At 48.6% G+C, this 23083-nt stretch overlaps 1 pseudogene; it reads right to left on the bottom strand.

Moving 5' to 3' along the window:
- Nucleotides 1-321: 321 nt before the first annotated feature.
- LOC109675001 (pyrethroid hydrolase Ces2e-like) lies at nucleotides 322-17638 on the bottom strand (annotated as a pseudogene).
- Nucleotides 17639-23083: the final 5445 nt, after the last annotated feature.

Below are 23083 nucleotides of genomic sequence, written 5' to 3' on the forward strand. Positions count from 1 at the left end.
GATGTGTCAATGAACATCATGCAGTGAGTTATTTATAAGTATAGGCTGAGTGCAGGGATGTATGACTACCGGACTGTTGGAGTCAACCTCAGCTCCTCTGTGGGCATGTTGGCACCTCAGATTGATGCCATCCGAACTCAAGCCCACTCCCTCCCTGGACAAGGGACAAATGACTGGCACTCCCATGGTGTCCCCTTCCGAGTGAGTTGGGGAGGGTACTGTCATATGACTAAGAATCCATGCATGGTAATGAGGCAAGCCCAGAAAAGGGAAGTGCTGGATGGGCTCCATGTTGGGAGGTTGACTGTATGTGCGGTGCACTCACCCATTCCGAGCAAAGTTGGCCCAGTACTTCATCACCCTACTGCTTAGCAGCTCCTCCTCCTCAGTGAAGTCAGCTGCATACAGGAGGACAAGGACAACATCTGGCCACCATATCAGGCCACCCAGTCATGCTCCACTCTCAACGCTCTCTATAACCTGACTCTGGACACCAGGCCAAGTCCCCTTCCCTCCCCTAACACCCTTCCCCAACTTTCCCTTGTTCATCCCGACCTTTAGTTGCATCTGTTCTGAGCTCATTCCTGACCCAGTGGCACCTTCCTTCCTCTCACTCTGGGAAGTCATTCAGGAACAATCATGCCTTTGAAACACTCCTCCCTCTAAATCTATGCCTGACACTATGGTGGGTGCAAACAGTGGAAGGAACACAAGCTAGAGTCTGAGGGAGCTTGGATTCCACCCCAGTGGTGCCTTTGAGCTGTAAGATGGTGCACATCCGATTCTGTCACCCTCTGAGCCTCAGTTTTCCACTTATGGACAATGAGGACAATCTTGCTTCAGGTTCCTAAGCAGGGTCCACCCCAATTCCTGGAAATGAAGAAAACTCACTATCGCTGTCCAAGAAGTATCCAAACACAAAAGAAATCTCATGCCATGGTCAGCCTTCATGTGGTGTGGCCTGATATCCTTGAAAAGTCTGGGCCAATGCTGGAACTCATAGAAGTAGATGGGGGCATGGGAACCTAGAGGTGTGGACAGGTTGGGGTGTGGTGTCTATCACTTGGAGCTGTCCTTCATCACCATTACTGAAGTGTGAGCTAGGTCCACAGGTGTCTAGAGTCTGGATGATGAGGTGGGAGCCCAGGCTGGAGCAGGCCCAGTGGGAAGGGCCTTGCTTCAGTCATGGCCTTGGGCTTCCTAGCTGTGTGACCTTGGAAAAGTCAATGACTGTTACTGACTCACCTTGTTCTGTAAAATGGAGGTGACCTATGTCTCTCACAGTAGCCATTAGAATGTCCTGATGTGTGGGCCATCAAGAGGGTGGCACTCAGAGCTGATAAAGATGTGGATGGAGATTGGGACACCACAGAGCTCAACTGGGACCACAGTTCTGAGCTCCCAAATGGCAGTCAGGCCTCAGTCACAGATGTACTCAAACTGAAAATGTGCTACTGGAGTGCAGGCATCACAAACATGAAATCCCCCATCACCTCTTGGAACTGGACTTGGAGGGTCTGGGGGTCCTCAGTGTCCCCATGTATTCTTCCATCAACAGATCACCACAATTAGCAGGTAACCCCTAGCCCGGGGAATCAGGGAGAGTCATAATAGGCAGACTCCAGGACATGGATGCTGCACCCTTCAGGTGGAGAGATAGGGCCTAGGATGGGATCAAGTATACTCGCTAAGGGACAAGATCTGGGGTGACCTAAAAACAAATACACACATACTCCCAATTTTTTGTGGTACTGGGGTTTGAACTCAGGGCCTTGTACTAGCACGACACTCACTTCAGCATTTGAGCCTCTTCCCCAACCCCATCCCACCATTTATTCCTGGAGTTTACTGTACGAGCAAGATATCTTGGGATATCTGTGCAATGCAAACCAACCCTGGATTCTCACTCACCATGTGGCTGTCATATTCAGTATAATAGTTGGCAATGTTCTGCTCATTTCCAGCATGGTTTGATTTTACCCCATGGTCTGGATGGTGCAAGGAACGTTTTAGTTTGGGGTGGCATGGATCTAAAGTCATGAAGTCACATACCACTAGGCCCTGCTCCCACTAACTACGTGAGTTCTCTAGGGTCCCAAGAAGTTTGGACTTAGACTTACCATGGGGATGACAAAGACATACTCATCACTGTGGACACCAATGATGCTGGGGACAGGTTGAAAATCAGCAGAGAGCAACAGGGGTGCCTCTGAGGATGCGTGGGTAGAGACTCAGTCTACCATACCAGGTATGGTCTTGAAGGGCTGAGGTGGCATTCAAGTCTAGCCAACTTTATTGAAAAAGGTCATTTCCCTTCATTGGCACAATAGATAATCCATGACTGCGTACTTGGGTGACCTCAGAGGTCAGTACTTGGGCACTTACATGGGTCTTCTGGGACCAACTTTTAGAGGGAGTCCTGAGTTGTCAAAAAGCCAGAGCTTCAGACCTCTTACAGCTGTCAAAAGTGTGTGTCCCCATACCAGGGTTGGTTGTCCAGCAAAAACACTTGTTCCTTCTTATTATTGCTTATACTCTCTCTTCAACAAAATTAGAGATAAGGGCAAAACAGTTTCTGCTGGGTATTTAGGGGTTGGGGGGAGAGGGAGGGGGTGGAGTGGGTGGTCAGGTGGGGGTGGGGGCAGGGAGAGAAATGACCCAAGCCTTGTATACACATATGAATAATAAAACAATAAAAAAAATATGACCCTGAAAATAAAAAAATGGAAATTAAACAAAAAAAAAAACCCAACCAAACAAACAAACAAAAAAACAGGGTTCATTGTCCTCTCTGGGGAAGAGGACAGTCTGGACATGATAGTGAGAGACTTCTCATCAAGCTCGACACTACAGTGGGGAGCTTGGCCCTTTCATCTTCATAAAAGAAATGTCCTCCCTCCCCAGGGCACCATGAGCTGGTACCCACAGGTAGGTTGGATTCCTCATGGGCATGGGCAGGTGAGTCGATGCTGAGATCCAAGCAGTCCTCAGGTATAGAGAAGGGAGACAGGGTAGATGATATTCCTTCAGACCATCTGTATTCATTATATCAGATTTTTGCAACACCTGGTGAAAATGGCAGACAGTAATTCCAGGAATGGTACAGTGGTCAAAATAAGATCCTGATGCCAGATTTGCTTCCATCCACACTTAGATTCTGTTCCCCTCATGCCCTGACAAGGAGGATCTTTCTCTAAAGTCCCTCCCCACCTAGGTACATACCACAGACTCTAGGGAGTTAGAATGAAGCCAGACATGAGGGAAAGCTGAAGGTTGTTGATAGCCTTGGATCTCACTTCCTTTGAGGCTGGGATATCATGACACCTAGAAGTGTCTACAGGGTACCTAGGCTACATATATTGAAATCCATTACTTCTGCCTGTCCCTATCAAGCCCAGAACAGGAAAGTTGACACCCCAAAACCCTTCACACAGCCCATAGGTGCTGCATGAATGATTTGAGATTACTTTCCCATAGGGTAGAGGAGTATCCCTTGCCCCAAGTCCAACTCTCAGGAAATCTCACTGTCTCATAGAGTCTCCAGTTTAGGCACCTAAACTTGGCTATTGCCCAATGGCAGCTGTCCCTGTGGGTTCACACAGTGATTGTGAAGGGTGGGATTCCTAAGAAACCACCACTGCTGCCCTACTGAGGGATGTGCAGAATCTGCTGCTGAAGTCTGAGGCCCTTATAAGTTCATGGAACCAAACTTAACCTCTTCCAGAGACACTTGCCCTGGTGGCAGAGAACACTTGTCATAACTGGAATCAGGGCCCAAGTGAGTCTGTGCTCCTCTCTCAGCATTCAGATCTACCACTAACCAAGTGTGAAGCCCTGAGCTAGAGCCTGGCCAAGTTGCTTCACCCTCTGAACCTTAGCATTTTCAGTGGAAAAATGCACATGGAATCCTCCCAACACACAGGGAAAACCGTGAGGTTCAAATGGAAGAATACTAATCATGGCCGAGCTCAGAGGGCCTGACTCCCCACTGTGAAGTTCCCTGGGTTCTGGGAGAGCTTACATGGCTTTGTGTGAGGTCCCATCCCTCACAGCACTCTAAGGTTCAGGAGGCTTAGGTGGCTTGTCCAAGAGAATTCCCAGGAAGGTGCCCTTCAAGTGGACGAGGTTGCCCCGCACCTGCTCTGTGAGAGTGGTCCTGATGGGATGGCTGAGTCCTGGCCTGTGGGTGGAGAGAAGCGCATGAGAGTTGGGTCTGCCCAATCAGCAGTCAGGCATACTGTGGATGTTGCTGCCTCTTTGCTTTGTCACCTCAGCGTTTCAAAAGAACTAGTGCTGCCAGCACTGACTTCACATATTACATGCCTGTCACACTGTCCTCAAACCACCACCTCTATTCTCTTGGCTTGGCCCAACCCATGGTATGAGCTGAGTGAGGGACCTTGAGGCACTCAGCTGTCAGCAGTGCGTCCCATGTGCTGAGATAGGAAGCATCCATCCATCAACCCTGCCAGTTATGCAGCACACTAAGAGGACTTCAGGAACTGGAATGAACATTTAGAGTCTGCACAGATGTCACACTGGAGGTCGCAAGAAACGCCAAGAAGAAAGATCCTCCATGCAAGGAGTGAAAGGAGAGGAGCAAGGAGAGAGCCATGTATCTGTTACCAGATCTTGAAACGGCAGTCCTGCCTGGGGCTGGGATTAGGAATGAAAGAAGCTATCGAAAGTCACCTATAGTCAGTCCTGGTAACTGCTGAAGGTGGACTATGGGTACACTGGGCTTTTTGTACCTTAAACTGGGAGAGTCCTGGGTACTATATACCCATCGCACAGCCTGGATACTCTCTGCTTCAGGGTACAAATAGGACCACAGTTCCCTGCTGTTTTGTCATCTGCTACTTCTCCCATGTCCATGGTGCTTTCCTTCTCCCAGTATCACTTTCCCACTCTGCAGAAATTGGTAGGTCTTGTTTCTATTTGAGAAGTAAAAAAAACCTAAACACTCTGGAGAGACTAGTGTTCTCCTTCCTGATCAGATCCTTGTGCATTAGCAAGTTGATGCCACCTGGGGGACTGAGACCTAAGTGGCAGTCACCCACAGGAATCACAGATGGCAATTTACCAACCCCTTTCCAGGTACAAAGGTGCATCCCTCATCCTTGGGTATCATGCTGTCTCCCCAAGATGCCTTATAGAAGGGGACCTCTGTCCTGTAGCTCGCCATGGGCACAAGCCACTGATTTCTGATACTTGTTACAGACAAGGACAAGCTTACAGACATGTTCCTGTTAGAGAGAAGTCCTCTGTGGAGCCAGGGGCTTGTGTGTCCCCAAGGGCTGCAGTGCTAACCTTGCTGAGGACCCTTTCATGTCAGGTGCCCCTCTGGCCAGCAGGGTGACACACTCAGAATCAAGTGGAAGCATGAAAGATGTTATTATTATTACTATAATAATTATTATTACTCATGGCACAGTTATACTCACTCTGAGGAGGGAAATGTCCCAAATCCTACCACTTTCCTGCAGGCTTCTGCCTTGCAGTTCCAGTGAACATGAGAGGCCCTCATATTGGACTCACTACTTGGAGTCCTCAGTCATTTCTAGGCTTAGGGGTCCACCCTGGGAGCCTTTTGGGGGGTTTCGGGTGGCACAAGTTTCCCACACTCTTCTGTCATCTCCACTGGCTCTTACTTCCCTGGAGAAGGGGACTGAAATAAATAGGATCGAGGTCAAGGCCATCTGGGCATAAATTGAGACATGATCTCAAAATGACCAAAACGCAAGGGCTGCTGGTATGGCTCAAGTGCTAAGATGCCTGCCTGGAAAGCATGAGGCCCTAATTTCGAGACCTAGTACTGCAAAATAAAATAAATTAAATGAAATGTAAGACAAGTACTAAAAATCTAAGAGGTGGTGGGGACCCCCCCTTGGGGAAGTGTCTTGCTCATCACAGAACTGAAAGCCACACAGGGCATGTTCACAGCAGGAGCTCAGCGAGGCTCTCAGGATGCAGTGGAATATTATACAACAGTCCCCTGCACTCACAGGTCTTTTGTCTCTGACCAGAGCCCAGCCTTCATGTTATGCTTGTCTGTTATCTGTTGTCCATAGCAGGCAATGCCAGAATCTTCTTATTTGAACCCAAAGGTCACGAGATCCCTGAGGGTGGGTTTAAGTGCAGTAGGTAATAGAAGTGGAATTTGCCCTGGAACACTGATGCCCCCTCAGACCTAGGGCAAAAGCCAGGGAAACCACACAGGGAAGTCCTAAGCTCTATAGGACAAGGGATATCGTCTCTCAATGACACACAGAAGCTGCTTGGAAGAGCAAAGAAGCAGAGTGAGCAAAATTTGGCAATTTGTGTAATGACATAAACTGTAAGAGAAGACATACAGTGGAGGTTAAAACATTGTAGGGACAAGAATAGTGTAAGAATGAAGATGAATCACACAGTGGACCAAGGGGGAGAGGGGATGCTCAGAGGGTCAGAAAGTTGCCAGGGAAATTCTAAAAGGCAGGAGGACACCTCCCTTAAAGGAGATTCTGAGCTAAGAAGGGGACAGGAGTCTCTTCGGCTGGACATATCTGGACCTTCTGACACCCAACGTCACTTCCAGGACACACACGGAAATGTCACAGATTTGTTGTGATTGTGAAAGTGTGGCCTCCCAGTGTGTGCAGAACCACTGAGAAGAAGAGCACACCCCAGGTGACCTAATGAAGAACCCTCCTGGCTCATCAGGACCCTCCCCATGTGGCCCAGTTTCAAAGGCCAATGACACGCTCAGTCCTGCGTCTCACAAAACAGCATGTATTTCTGCTGGGCATGAGGCAGCATCTCACGGTACTCATGTTACATCAGTCAGAATGGACTAAGACTCTGCGGCTTCTGGGGTCCAGGGTTTTCACTGGCTCCTTGGAGAATATCGGGACACTTGCTGAGGGGTGGGCAAGAGTTCAGTCACCCAGGACTGGGAAAGTTCCCCAGATGACTTTGGCAAGAGTGGAGGTCTTGGTAATTCTGAGGTAGGCAGGCGAAGAGGTGAGAGAGTGTTGGAGAAGGTGAGGAGCAGAAGCTGACCTGGCTTAGTGGAGTGTGGAGGAAGGTGGGTATTCATTGGGGCTTTGCCACTAGCAGCTTCCTGGGGGAATTTACTGAATGTTCACACCAAGAGAGAGCTGAGCAGGGTTGGCAATGGACTTCATACAGGATTTTTATGAGTGTTGGCTGAATGCATGGATGAAGAAGGGATGAATGGCTACATGAAAGTAGGTGTCAAATCCCACTCCTTATTAGGCATTTGTGCACCAGGCTGACCCCACCTGCACTCAAGGCATCCCTACTCATCAACACAGTCTGCAACAGCTCTGCTAGATTCTTTTCAGCCCCCATGACCTTCTGGACTATATGACAAGATCTTGGTCCAGAAATCTTGCCTGGAGGCCTTCAGGCCCCAGACCATGGCAGCTGAATGAGCAGCTGCAGGCACTGCTCATCCTGGTCAAGCACTGGCCATGGGGAAGTTTCTCGCTTTTGGAGTTTTTGTGGACATGCCTTCCCAGCTTGGCATCTGGGATCACTCTGAGCCCAAAATTCATCCCCTGAACTAGATCAGATCATGAAACAAGTAGACCAGAGGCTCCTTCTCTGTAGACAGAGGAGGACAAGGTCAAGGTCCTAGCCAACCCATCTGTCTTACTTGTCCTTTTCCACCCTCACCATTCACTTGAAGCCTGACCTCCCATCCCAACTTGGTCCATTTTCCACCCACACCACCCAGCCCAAGCCCTCCCCTTACTCATGGTTGGTCTTATGGACTCTGAGTTGCCATTAATCAGTTTCCTCTTTTGTTAAGTGGGTGCTGTCTGTCCCTTGGACTAGTCATAAGGATTTACTGACATGATTACTGTCAAGTGCCTGGCACTCAGGCCCTACGAAAGGCAGGTATTGGTCTGGACAGCACAGAGCTCATCTGGGAGCACTGCTCTGAGCAGCTCCCAGGGCAGTCATGCCTCATTACAGATGTACTCATACGAAAGTGTGCTGCGTGCTATGCAGGAGTCACAATGATGTTGTCCTGCATCATCTCTCAGAACTGGGCTCGATTCATCTGGGGATCCTCAGTGTCCTCCATGTACTCTTCCATCAGCAGGTCACCATACTCAGGAGACAGCATGTAGCCCATGGAGGGGTCAGGATAGGCAGGCTCCTGGCAGCAGCCTCAGGGCGGGGACATGGGGCCTGGGATGAGACAAGGAAAAGGAGAAAAGGCCAAGCTCTGGAACTCCCCCAGTAACCCAAGCTTAGTTAACCTCTGTTCCTGGGGTCCCTGTATGGGCAGGATATCTGACATGTCCTTTCCATTGTTGCTGTCTCTGAAGGTCTCACCATCTGTGCTGACCTTCTCTGCCGGACACCCTGGACCATCTCTCGTTCCATTTTCTTCTGAGAGTCACAGGTGGCTGTGCTCTGAGTTGTAAGGGAGAGTTTGTATTGTATTTCAGATTGGCCAAGACCTCAGGAGAGGCATCTCAGACACCTGGTGTGATGTGCTGGCAGAGTGGCTCAGGCGGTAAGAGCACCTGACTTGTAAGAGTGAGATCCTGACTTCCAACCCCACAGCCACCAAAAACAAATCTAAAGAAAGCAAAACAAAACCTTTTTAGAATCCATTCTACCATGAAGTAGTGTGAGGAAGTGGAAAAGCATGGTACCAGAAAGGGGGTGAATCTGTGACCCTTTAGGTGGAAATCAAGGATAAGAACATGCATTTATTCTTAGGCAATGTCCTAGGCTCCGTGTGTAAGACCTGTGCCCTGATGGTGTCTGTCATAGAGCCTGGTGTGGGTGGGATGGAAATATGTTGTTTTCTCTCTTTCCCTCTCTCTCTTTCTGTCTCTCTCTGTCTCTATCTCTCTCTCTCCTTTCTCTTTTTCTTTTTGGTGGTGATAGTTCTGGGGTTTGAGCTCAGCACTTCACACTTGCTACACAGGTGTTCGACCATTTGAGCTCCATCCCCAGCCCAAGGCAAACCACTATTTAAAATGGGAGCCAAACTTAAAAAGCTAAACATTGATCTACCATTTGATCCAGCAATACCTCTCTTGGGGATATACCCAAAAGACTGTGAGAGGCACCTGCACACCTATGTTTATTGCAGCACTCCAGAGGCACCTGCACACCCATGTTTATTGCAGCACTATTCACAATAGCCAAATTATGGAAACAGCCAAGATGCCCTCTACTGACGAATGGATCAAGAAACTGTGGTATCTAAGCACAATGGAATTTTATGCAGCCATGAAGAAGAACAAAATGTTATCATTTGCTGGTAAATGGATGGAATTGGAGGACATCATTCTGAGTGAGGTTAGCATGGCCCAAAAAACCAAAAATCATATGTTCTCCCTCATATGTGGACAATAGTTCAAGTGTGAACAAAACAAGGGGATTGAACTTTGATATCAAGATAAAAGCGAGAGCACACAGGGGAGATATGAGGATAGGTAAGACACCTCAAAAGTTACCTACCATTTGTTGCCCTCAACGCAGAGAACTAAAGCAGATACCTTAAAAGCCACTGAGGCCAATAGGAGAAGGGGACGAAGAACTACAGAAAAGTTTAGATCAAAAAGAATTAACCTAGAAGGTAACACACATGCACAGGAAATTAATGTGTATCAATTCCCTGTATATCTATCCTTATCTCAACTAGAAAAAACCCTTGTTCCTTCCTGTTATTGCTTATACTCTCTCTTCAACAAAATTAGAGATAAGGGCAAAATAGTTCCCTGTGCTGGGTATTGAGGAGTGAGGAGGAGAGGGAGGGGGTAGTGTGGGTGGTAATTGAGAGGGTGGGGGCATTGGGGAGAATTGACCCAAGCATTGTATGCACATATTAATAATAAAAAGTAAGAAAAAATGGGAGCCAATTAGTGATAGTAGGCAGAATTTCCTGCTGGAAGGTCCTGGAGACTTCAGAAAGCCTGGTCACAGCAGGCAAAGGAGGAAGGCCCAAGCGGGGACTGGGCAGACAAAGAATGGGGTCAGGAGATGGGCAGATCCCACAGTGGTTCCCACCAGCCTAACGCTAATGAGGGCTGCCAACTCTATCAGCTCCTCTCTTTCCCAAGCACCTTTCTTCCATACTCAGTTTTTGCTTGTGCACAGTTCTGCATAAATCTGACCCTGGTTCCTGTCACCCTCACAGGATCCTCACCCTGGCATCATAGAAGGAGAAGCAGGAGACCACAGGCCAGGTTGCTTGGCTGCACTGGGTGTTGGTGTAGGGGATGATCCTCTCTCAGGCCTAGGTCAGCACTGCAGGGCAGGACCAGCCTCGTGACAGGCAGCTGAGACAAGGCTGGAGTTTGCACCCAACAGGGAGGATACAGTGCTCAGGTTGGGGCTGGTCAAGGCAGGATTGCATTAGAGTGGTATAGAGCAAGCAGAGGTCAAGAGGAGCAAGTGGATAGCATGGGAGCGTGGCTGCCTCCCCTCTTCCCATGCCCCTATAGCCTCTTCTAAAGGTGCTGAGTGGCTTCTGCAGCACCTCCAAAATGCTAGGACCCCTGTTTAAAACCGGCAGTCAATAAGTTCACTCTCCTTGCATTGCAGGACCAATGCAGACATGGAGGACAAGAAGGGATAGCAGTCGGCTGTAATGAGACATCAGGAAGGCTTCCCTGATGAGGCACAGCACTCAGGATCCCAGGGATGGATGATGGCATGAATCTTTGAAAACTTTGAAAGGGCAAATGCAACCAGTTGAGCAGAGGCAGGGAGCTGTGACTACCCCTTCATCCTGAAATTGCTCCTTGCTCTCATACATTATCCCTTCAAATGCTCTCCACTCTTTGATTCATGCTCTGAGGGCCTGCATGGATCCCTCCCTGCATGGACCCCTCACTGTCTGGGAATGGCTGTTCAATGGAAACACAAAAGGACCTATCCCCCTACTAACCCTACACCCACCTTGTGTCTCCCCTGCTTCTAGCTCCTACTGAGAACAAGTTCACTGTCACTTATCCAGCAATTAAGAGAGAACTTGCTGTTGCAGTGCTGTGATGAGATAGGGCTCTATGGACCTGGGCTAAGGTTCAGGAGACAGGCTTGTAACCACACTGGAGAACAATACATTCAGGTGTTGAAGATAGGTAGCAACAGGTTCTGTCATTCATGGCTGGTGTGGATGCAGAATGACCGAGTCATTTCAGAAGACAACCTGGCATTTTCTTTAAGTTAAATAAGCATTTGTCATATGACTCAGCAATTCCATTCTCAGGTCTTTACCAAAAACATGAAAGTCATGTCTGAAAATGTACATAACAGCTTGATTAAAAATTACCTAGACCCATGCATGGTGACATTTGCCTCAAATCTCAGAACACGGGAGGGTCACACAGGAGGATGGGATTTTGTGGCCAGTCTTCACTATACAGAAAAAAATCTGTCTTAAAAAAATTGGACTCATGAAAAAAACATCCCCAAACAGAAGTTACTCAGATACAACAATCCCTGTGGTGTGTGCACACATGGAATGGTTCTCCTCAGTAAAAGAAAGGAAGTGTCCTTGAAACTCAAAGACATTATGCATGGTGACAGAGCAAGGCACAAATGATTCCTTCAATACGAAGTGACAGAAAGGTCTGTAACTTTTCCAAACTGCGTATAGTTTCCAAACTGCAATTGACAGAAAGCAATTGGGTGTTTGCTAGGAAGCAGGGTCCAGGACCATAGTAAATGTACAGGGGTGTGAGGATGAGAACTGGGGTGCAAGAAGTGTCCTGATACTGGATGTGGGGGTGACTCCATGCCCCATACATTTACATAAATTTACCAACTATGCAGGTATACGAGTGAATTTAATAACATGCAAATTCTTCCTCAATAAAGGTCTAATGATGCTTTGAAAGCATCCTGTGCAGCAGTAATACTGCAGTCACACAGGGCCTTGTGTGCAGCAGGAAGGAGCTCAGTGATGTCTCAAGACACAGTGCAGGAGTCCTGTCACTCACACTTCTCTTGATTTTGTCCAGCTCCTTAGCCCAGTCTTCATGTTATCCTTGTCTGCTACCTACCTGGCACACTAGGCAACATGGGAATCTTCATCTTTCATCCTAAAAAGTCATGAGGCGCTGAGTTGGGTTGCAATACAGTGGATGAAAGAAATGGGATGTGATCTGGCCCCAGAAGACTTGTTGGTTAGAGGTAGGACATGGTAGATCCTAAGGTCTATAGGAAGAGGGACACAGCCTCAATTACACAGAGGAAATGGTTTTGGGGAGGTCAAAGAAACAGTGTGTGTACAATTTGGCACCTTGGTATATAACATAAAATGCAGGAGAAGATTTATACTGGGTGGGGATTTCAAAAACAGTGTAGGGACAAAAATAATGGAAAAATTAAAATTAATCAGCTGGAGAACCAAAGAGACTAGGGGATGCTCGAAGGGTAGAAACTTGCAGGAATCTCTGAAAGGCATGAGAACACCTCCTGGGATGGAGAGACCTCAGGGAATCAGGTGATAGAAATCACTTCTGCTGAACATGTTTAGACTTTCTGACCCCCACCCCAGTCCATCCTGTAGGACACTTCCCACAGGCAAATTCAGAGATGTGCAGTGCTCATGTATTTGTGGGCCTAACACTGTGTGCAGAACCATGGAGAATAACAGCAAACTTCAGGCCATTGAGAAACACACCTGCCTCTTCACGGTACCCCTCAGATGGCAAATGTTGAAGGGGTTAAGGGACATGCCCAGTCCTGCTCCTTGAAAATCAAGGGCCAGTCACAGCTTTAGGAAAGAAATAGATGAATGAGTTGGTTGTTTTCTTTGCCAACTTAAATGATATTCAATCTACAGGACTGTAGTTAGGGACATTTTCAGTAGTCGTGTTCCTTGAGGCTCATAATTTGACCTCTAGGTACTGTTGTCTGACAGACTGTGTGCTTCACATTCATATGTTGAAACCTAATGTCAGATGTGATGATATTCAGAGTCCTCAGGACTTTGCATGATATTCAGAATATATGCATCTCTTTAGGAGGTGATGAACTCAGGAGGATCATCATTTATACTTTCCAACACGTTTAGACATAGGTGCCTTCATTTATCCAGAGACAGAGCCCTTATTTCACACCAAATCTGGTTAACCCTCACCCTGGAATTCTCAGTCTCCAAAACTGTGAACAAGCTGCTCTTGCTTTTAAATAACCAGTGTATGATTTTTTGTGGCTTTGTTTTTGAAAAGCAGGGGGTTATTGCAATGTTTCTCTGAATACCTGGAACTCCTGGGCTTGCAACCCTCCTGTGTGTCTCCCCAGTAGCTTGGATCACAGACCCACCCCACAGTGCCGGGTACTTGTTATGATAATCCTGTTGTACCAGCTGAACTCACTAAGACCCCAGGACTCTTAGTAACTCGGGTTTCTATTGGCCCCTTACAGATGAGAGAGAACATGGAACTTTTCTAGAGGTGCACATGAGATTTTTGACCCCCTGATGCAGATAACATTGCCCAAAGCATCTTCTTTATTTGTATGGAATTGGAGATTGGGAAGATAGGGAGAGGGAAGGCTGGAAGAGGACCAAGGTGAACCTGAGAGGAAGGGGCCAAGGGTCAGTGTTGTGTGGAATAGTGCGATCATGCCTTGGGCCTCATGCATTCACATTTTCATATGCCCATTTATTGAAATTGGCTTGGAGGATCTGTGGGTCCTCAGTGTCCCCCATGTATTCTTCCATCAAGAGATCACCACAACCAGCAGGCAAGCCCTAGCCCAGGAGAATCAGGGAGAGACATCATAGGCAGAATCCAGGACATGCAGTAAGGTGCCAAAGGTGGGGAGATGGGGCCTGGGACTGGACCAGGTGTACTGGGCAAGGTCCAGCTGTGGAGTGACCCCACCACAAACACTCACATACTACACCTTTTCTTGCAGTACTAGGGATCCTAAGGCCCCATGCTCACTGGTCATGGGGTCTAGGCACTTGAGCCCCAGCAACAGTCCAAGCCCACCCTTTATTCCTTGAGTTTACTGCACCAGCAAGATAACAGCAGGTACCCGACCCTGAAATCCTCACTCACCATGTTTGCTGTCGTGCTCTCCATAATAGCAGGCAAGGTTCCTCTGTTTATTTCTTTTATGGTTTCAGTGTAGCCCAGGTACTGGGTGTGGAAGGAGACTTAAAGTAATCCCATGAAGCCCTATACTGCTAGGGCCTCCTCCCCACTACATGAGATTCCTAGGGTCCCAGGAGTTGGAAGTGAGACTTACATTGGGGAGGACAAAGCCAAACTCATCAGTGTTGACACCAATGATGCTGGGAACAGGTTGAAAATCCACAGAGACCAACAGCTCCTGGGGGTGCCTGGATAGGAAGGCCCCATCAACCACTCCAGGTATGGTCTTGAAAGGTTGAAGGGGCATTCAAGGTCAGGGATCCAGGTCAGGCACAGAACATTTTCCAAGGCCCTAGAGTTAATTTTACCCATTCTAAATTCACCCCAGGATGCTCACACCCATCCAAAAAGATCTTATATGTAGTTGAGTCTCTCCTGGTCTCCATTTGGCATTCATGGCATAAGGAAACCATGACATGGAGGAGAGGTCATTATTTCAGTGTAGTAAGGACTGACTCCTCAAACCCTATGTATTGTCCCTTTCCCCATACCCACACTATCAGCCTCACCTTGTTAATAGCCAGAATCTCCTCTTCACTCTTGCCTCTCAGGCAGTGCACCAGGGCCTCTGAGTTTACCTGCCACAGGCAGACAGGTTGGTAACCACCTGTAAGGAAACAGGGCAAAGGCTGACTCATCCTTTCACACAGGAGAAAGTTTTTCCCAGACTCCACCATGCTCCATGTGTCAAGATATCTCCAGAGTACAGTGTATGGCTTGCTGCACATGTGAAATTGTTTCCACATCCCTGATGTTTAGAGATCAGGGATACATAGGACACCCTAACTGCTTACAAGTTTCTGCTCATGAAAGGGGTCCCAGGGTGGCAACTTTCCTGACAAGAGAACACACTTAGCCTCTATGAGGCAGGGGGTGTGCATTCTCAACTTTGAGCCTTTCACCAATTCATAGGACAGAGACATTTTCCAAAGGACCTCCATGGAGCTAGAGAATCTGAGGATTAGGCACCTTTAGTCTGGGGTAGTTGAAGTCACTCACTGTGTAGACCACTTCAAAAGAGCTGGAGATGAGGTCTGGCAGCAGAGCCTCCCCACTCTCCATGATGGCATCGTGGAAGAGTCCTTTGGACATGGGGGACACGACATGTGAGGACACACTAGTGCCACCTGCAGACTCGCCAATAATGGTGTCTCGGGCAGGGTTGCCCCCGAAATGGGCGATATTCTTCTGGACCCAACGAAGGGCAGCCACCTGGTCTAGGTAGCCTCAGTTGCCAGATGCGTGCTTGTCTCCAGTGCTGAAAAGTGGCAGAAACAAGGATCACAGGCCTGTCCTGGACCTACCCTGTTCCTACTCTCCTGTCCAGCCCTATTCTCACCTAAAGAAGCCCAGGACACACAGGCAGTACTGCATAGCGACCACCACCACATTCTCATTGGCTGTCAGTATGGAACCATCATATGTGGAAGCCATGCCTGCAACCAGTGCACCTCCGTGGATCCACACCATCATCTGAGGAAATCAAGACAGACATCACACATTCTGACCCAGCCCATACCCTCTCTGGCCTCTCCCTACACTGCTCACTTCGGCCTGTGCACCTGCCCCTGTAGAAAGAACTATCTCAGTTCTCCTTGACCTGGACCATGCATTAGGGACACAAGAACACCCAGTATAAATTTTGGGGCCACCTCTTGAACCCAAACCTGGAATAATGGCTCCAAGATTGCAAAATGGTTCCATTATTCTCTATACATGTGAAGAGTAAAGAAAAGGGGTGTTTCTCTGAGTGGCTCACTTAACATTAATGGAAAGGTCACCTAACCTCATTGGCACAGTAGATGATCCATGGCTGGGGACTTGGGTGATGTCAAAGATGAGCACTTGGGCACCTGCATGGGTCTTCTGGGCCCACGTTCTTAGAGTGAGCCCTCAGTTCATCAAAAGGCTAAGGCCTCTGGCCTCTGACCTATTGGAGTTGTCAGGCCTCTGTGTTCCCATACTAGGATTGGTTTCCCTTTCTGGGTGAGAAGACTTTGTGGACATGGCAGTGAGAGACTTCTCCTCAGGTTCACATTACATTGGGAGCCAGGTAATCTTGGCTCATTCCATCTCCTTGTAAATAAATGTCCTCTGTCCCTAGGTGACGATGGCATATCACTCACAGGCAGGTTGGAGCCCGCATGGGCATAGGCTGGTGAGTAGATGCTGAGATACAGGCAGTCCTCAGACATGGGGACAGGAGGCAGGGTAAAGTTAAACTGCTTCAGATCCTCTGAGTCTATTATTTCAGAATTTTGCAGACACCTGGTGAAAATGGCAATCAGTTTTTCCAGCTACTGTACAGTGGTCAATATTAGACCCAGGTGCTAGATTTGTTCCCAGCCACCGTTCAACTCTGCTCTCTTCATTCTCTGACACACAGCTGGGGAAGTCCATCCCCAGCAAGGTACAGACCACGGGCTCTAGTGGATCTATAACGGAGCCAGACTCAAGGGAGGCCTCGAGGTAGTTGAAGGCCGTGGATCTCATGTCTATTGAGGATGGGAAATCATGACTCCTAGCAGCCTCTACAGGATCCATTGACCGCAAATGTTGACAATCACTCCTTTTACCTGGAAGAGGGGAGCAGCCACCTCAAGACACATCACACCACTCACAAGTAGTGCATGAATGATTGGGGACCTCTTTCCCATAGGGAAGTAGGACATCCCTTAGGCCAAGCGCAGACTAACTGGGCACACCAACCCTCCCATAGAATCTCCAGCTGGAAGCAAATAAACGTGATCTTTGGCCAATGCACCTGGCCCTGTCCGTTGGCACAATCACTGTGGAGTATAGGTTTCCCAAGGAGGCTCCCTGTTGCCCTATTAGGGACCTGCAGTATCTGCTGCTGGAGCCAGGAGTGCTCACATTTCATGGAGCCAACCTGGACCTTTCCCATAGACACCTCCCCTGGTGGCAGAGAACACCGGGAATAAATGGACCAGGGCACAATTTTCTCTCAATTCCTACCACAGTAGAAGGAGCTCACATGTCCAGGTACCAAGCCCTGAGTTTGAGCCTGGCAGGGTTGCTCCACTCTCGGAATCTTAGAACATTCATTCGAAAAATGCATGTCGAATCCTCCCAATGCAGAGGGAAAATGTCTGTGGGTTCCGATGGAAGAACCAGTAGGCCTGGCCCAGAGCTCAGAGGGCCCCACCACAAAGTCCTGAAGTTCCCTGGGCCCTGGGAGAGCTTACATGGCTGGGTGGGAGGTCCCATCCCTCACACCACTCCAAGGTGCAGCAGGCTCGCGGGGCACAAACCTCAGAGGCCCTAGAGGTGGCTTGGCAAAGGGAATTCCCAAGAAGGTGTGGACCCCCACATCGGTGCCCTCCATGTGGACGAGGCTGCCCCGACCTGCCCTGTGAGAGTGTTCCTGATGGGGCTGGTTGAGTCCTGGCCTGTGGGTGGAGAGAAGCACATGAGAGCTGGGCCTGCCCAGTGAGATGTCATGCACGCTGTGAGTGTTGCCACCTCCTTGCTACTCCAGGTTTGCCTTGTGAAGACACTGGTCTGCAAACATTGGCTTCACGTGGTTTTTCTTTTTCACTCTGCTCCTCCCACACCACTGGTTACGCAATTCTATTTTCATGAAAAGTTCTAAATTTTATATCACTAACAGGATCAGCAGGTTGGTGTCCAAGACAGAGGTTAGGGGTTGTGTTTCGGGGCAAGGGGAAAGGAGGTGCTTAATTCTGTGACTACTCTAAGCACCATTAAATTCACAATGTGTTTAAAGTCCAAGGGAATTTGATGGTTCTTCTGAAGAAGCCAGGAGTGTGGTGTAGACAAGTGCCAGTTACTATACCTCCATCTCAGTGAGTTCACATCCCTGGCTTCATTCAATCTTGTAGATTGAAAATATTAAAAGAAACAAAGAAACAACTCTGTGCATGTGTTGAGCACACACAGACTTTTTGTTCTTGTTTCCTAAACAACATAGTATTACAATATGTATATAGCATTCACGTTGTAGTAGTCACTATATGTAAGCTAGAGGGTTGTCAAAAGCTACAAGCTCAGGTTCCATGCAAATACTAGGCCATTTGTAATTTTTTGTGCCATTATGGTTTGAACTCAGGGCCTCAAGTTTACAACAGGCACCCTATCACTTGAGCCACTCTACCAGATGTTTTCTTTTGAGTTTTATTGAGATAGAGTCTTATGAACTATTTGCCTTGGGCTGGTTTTGAACCATGATGCTCCAGATCACTGCTGCATATCCCATCTCAAAGTGGAGTCAAAGTGACCATGAGCGGGTAAGATAAGGAGTCCAGCAGTGGTGGCCATGGGTGGGGAATTCTTAGTGCAGATTAGATTGGGAAAATGGCAAAGATCTCATCGGGGCCCACACCAGAGGACTTAGGTGGGAAGGGGTCAAGGGTTGCACATACATTCTGGGCATCGAGCCCTGAGAGCATGAACTTCTGATAAGATCCTGGAGAGTACACGGCACGCAAAGAGCACATTCCCATTGCTCTGGAAGCCAAGCCATTACTATGCACTGGGTCAGGTTCATGGTATGAAATGAACCCAAGTGCTCTCTCCTTTCAGCATTGAGATGTGGTACCAGGGATTTGTGAATCCCTTCAGAGTCAGTAACCTTGCCTGGGGCCTGTTTGGAGAGTGGCAGAGGACTTTTCTGGCCCGGGAGATGTCACAATCAGAGACAAATGGCACTATGAAAGTATTATCATCATTGTGTTCTGACTACAAATGCAGGAGGAAAAGGTTCTAAATCCCACCCCAGGTTTCTGACCTGCCCTCCTGGCTCTTCAAAACCCTCCTTAATGGCCTGCCTATTCAGTGATGTGTCCTCAGCCAGCCCTGACCCTCTCAGCTTCAGGGACCACCCTGGGCTTTTAGACCTGTTACATGGACACAAGCTTCCCACACCTGAATTTTTTATCATAGGGACCAGAAAAAGAAAAACCTTATGGATAGCTAGCTTGTCTTCTGGCCAGTATATTCTGCTTGTTGATTAAACTGACTCTTTTCCCCTCTTTGTCTAATTTCTGGAGAATCTGGTAACAAAGGTTAACGCCCTTTGATCTTCAATTACCCCGGGGGTCTTCTACCCTTTATCTCTTCCTGACCACCAGATCAGTAAATCTTCCAGCCAAGGTAAAGCTTCAGAGAAGTGGTGACCGACACCTGGAGAATCAAGACCCGTAGCCAAGATGGACATGCAGGAAGTCACCCATTCAAGCTTACCCCCTGAACTCTCCTCGAAAAGGTGGACATTTTCTCTCGGACGTGGGATGACAGAGGTTTAAGGCCTTCACTGTCCCTATCCTCGTCTTTCTCCCACAAATAATAAAATTTGTTTCCTCTTCCTCAAATCCAACTCCCATGATTTGTAAATTGTGAATTGCCATTGAAGCAATGGGACCAGTCCCTTCCGTCTAGAGTCCTCTGCTCCCAATCTCAGGCTGTGCCTCTGCACAGTGTGGCAGATCTGACCCTGGTCCCTGTCATCCCCTGCAGAAGTGTGACCTTAGACATGGAGGAGGAGAAGCAGATGCCCACAGGCCACGGTCTCAGCCACATAGGCAGTTGTTCCAGCTGCATGGTTGACTCTCTGGACTGTGTCTGCAGTGTTTCACTGACAGACAACTGAGCATCAGAGCCTCATCCTGGCTGGAGTTTGGACAGGAAAGGGGTAGGAACAGTGCCAGGGGGGTACTGCATGATAGTGGCACTGAGCAGGCAGTGGTCACAGGAAACCAGTGGCCAGCAGGTAGTGTATGGCTGCCACCCCTCTTCCCATGCCCCCTTCAGCTCCTCCAAAGTTACTATGAGTCTTCTGCTGACCTCAGAGATACCAGGAAGCCCCTACACAGAGCTAGTCACTGCATGATCATTGTCTCTGCAGTCTGATTCCTAGTGTTTAGACTATAGGGGGTGGAAAGAGGGTGTAGAATGCTATAATTGGAGAAGCTAAGAGGGCATCTCTGAGGAGTTTCTTGCTCAGGACCCCACAGATGGACAATGGCTCTGAACTTTGATGAGGTCAAGGGAACTGCCTGAGAAGTGCCATTTCCTGTGTCCTTTTTCTAAGTTACTGTGTCCTTCATCTGCAGAACTCCTTCAGGCCATCAGCATGCATGGTTTACTCATCCCCTTCAACAGTTCCTCATCTCTTAGAGTCCATGATCTGAGGGCCCTTCCCCACTCAGCCTTGGCCCTTCAATTGTAATATACTTGAGACAGTGGCACTTTGCAGGTCCCATCACCCCTGACCCAATCCAGTGCACAGTTATTTATCCACAGTAACATCATGAAATGGGAGTCTGTTGGTCCTGGCACTAGGAACTAAGTAGAGCTTTCTTGAGTAAAAGGTGTCAGGTCCTCACCTGGAGATTGTGAGCATCCTGAGCACTGTGTGGATGTAGGACAGGCATCCTGGGACTGTGATCATCCATCCAGCATGACTTCCAAGAGCAAATAACGTTAAACTCAATCCGAGACAGCCTATAACCAACAACTACCGGCTCCCTGAAAACCAACAACTACCTCGGCGTTCCTGCCCCCATAGGCACTCAGAGCCCACCCGGCACAGTTTTTGTCCCTTCTCAGAGCCATGGTGGGAGCAACCGCATTTCCCCGGGACTGAGGGGCCAGGAGCCTGGATCACTGCTTCTCCTTGACCTGCCCATTCGTCAAGGCCTTCTGTCCATTCAAGGTCTCCCATCCAATATTGCAGTCCCTGTGTGGGCAGAGCTCTCCCTGCCCTTAATATTCCTCACCTAATTACAGCTGGGCTGTGGGGGCTGAAAGATGCCCACTCCTCCCGTTCTAGGTCATCTTATAGCTCCTTCATGTTAACTGGACAGCAACAGGGTTTCTCCCTCATTCCTAATTCTGTGACTACAGTCCATCTCATGGGCAGGGTGCTCTCGTGCTCTGCAACTTCCACTCAACAAACTCATTGATCTTGACCATGGCCAAGATCATGATAAAAACATGCAGTGAATAAGTCTCAGAGTATATAAGCTCAGAGGGAGAGAAAGTAAGAAACAGAGAGGGAGAGAGAGGGAGAGAGAGCACTATGGGGAAGGGGGTTGGAGGCCAATGCTCAAACACTAGATTACTATTACAGTGACACACCCATTCAATCAAATCAGTTGTAAGACCCATAAGAACAAATGGTCAGGAGCACATTGAACAACTGGCATCGTCTTGGCATCTGCACAGTTTAGGCAGATCTGAGCCCGGTTTCCGTCTCCTTCGTATGAACCTCACCCAGGCCCAGCAGGAGGAGCAGGAGCCCACTGGACACAGTCCCCTGCTGCACTGGGTTTGGTCGAGGGGGCATGGTCCTCTCTTAGGCCTAGTTCAGCTCTACAGAGCAGACCCAGACTCAATGACAGGCAACTGAGATCTGGCTGGACTTTTACAGAGCAACAGGAGTTGGGGCTCTTGCTTGTCCTGGCAAAGCAGAGCTACAAGAGAGTGGCACTGAGTAAGCAGTGTCTACATTTGGGGCATAGCCTCCTACCCTCCTCCCGTGCCCCCTTTAGCCTATTTAAAGGTGCAAGTGGTTCTGCAGCACCTCCAAAATACCAAGAAGCCCTTCCTGAAAGCTGCAGTACCAAGTTCACTGTCATTGCAGTCACAGGCCCAATGAGGACATTGAGGACAGAAAGGAAACAGCAGGGAATGTTTGAGAACTTTGACAAGGCAAAAGCAACCACTTGAGCAGAGGCAGGGAGCTGTGCCTATCCCCTTCATCCTGCAATTCCTCCATGTTCTCAAGGCCTTATGCTTTCCCAGAGTCCCTTTAAGGCTTTGGACCTTTAGGGTCATGGTCTCTGGGTCTGCATGGACCCATCCCTATTTGGGAAGGGCTGTTCCATGGACACACACTGTGACTGGCCCTTCTTAAGCCAATATCCAACTACTCTCCCCATCCCACCCTGTGGCTGCCCTAGAGGCTAGCTCCCACCAAGAACCAACTCACCATCCTTTACCCATTTGACAACATTTAAGAGGAACTTTCTGATCACAGAGCTGTGATGAGACTGAAGTTTATGGACCTGCGCTAAGTCTGGGGAGACAGGAGTGTCTAAAGCACCTAGAATCCTGCCTGGATATAGCAAAAAGAGCAGGGACCAGGAACTCCCACCTGACCTTACTTCCCAGAGGAAGTTGTATGGGATTCGATCCCAGATAGCCTTTAGTGCCCCCTGAGAACAGCCTTCGCACTTTCATTCCACTACACAAAGTGCTGGAAACACAGAGACAGCCACCAAAAGAATTCCTTCTTGAACCTTTCTGGGAGAGATTATTTCCTCTGACACACCATGACCAGGGCTTCCCTTGACCTCTAACTAATCAGAAAGGCCTGCTGTCGATTCCTTGCTCCCTTTGGAAGCACGTTGGTCCCAGCTATAATCTGAACCCCTTCTGGGCAGATTCTCTCTGTTCCACACATCTCATATGGAACAATGTGTGGATTGCTGTAGGTGTGATGTTGTTCCAACTTCCCTGATATTCAGAAGCTCCAGTAAGAGGGACCACTCCAACTTCTACAAGGTTCTGCCCAAATGGGTGTTCCAGGGTGATAGCTTTCTTGGCCATGGAACACACTCAGTCTTTGTGAAGGTATATATGGTGACCTTTGAGACATTTAGCAATTCCCAGGATGAAGATATTTTCCAAGGCAACTCGATGGAGCCAGAGGCTCTGAGGGTAAGGGTGAAGCAGAGGGTCTGGGTTGGGCTGATGAGGGCACTAACTGAGCAGACCACCTCAAAGGTGTTGGAGATGAGGATTGGTGGCAGAGCCACCCCACTTTCCATAATGGCACCATGGAAGATTCCTTGGGACCTGGGGGACACTACTTGTGAGGACACACTAGTGCCACCTGCAGACTCACCAAAAATGATAATGTGGTTAGGGCTGCCTCTGAAGTAGCGAAGGTT

Source organism: Castor canadensis, chromosome 15, assembly GCF_047511655.1.
Source record: "Castor canadensis chromosome 15, mCasCan1.hap1v2, whole genome shotgun sequence".
Lineage (NCBI taxonomy): Eukaryota > Metazoa > Chordata > Mammalia > Rodentia > Castoridae > Castor > Castor canadensis.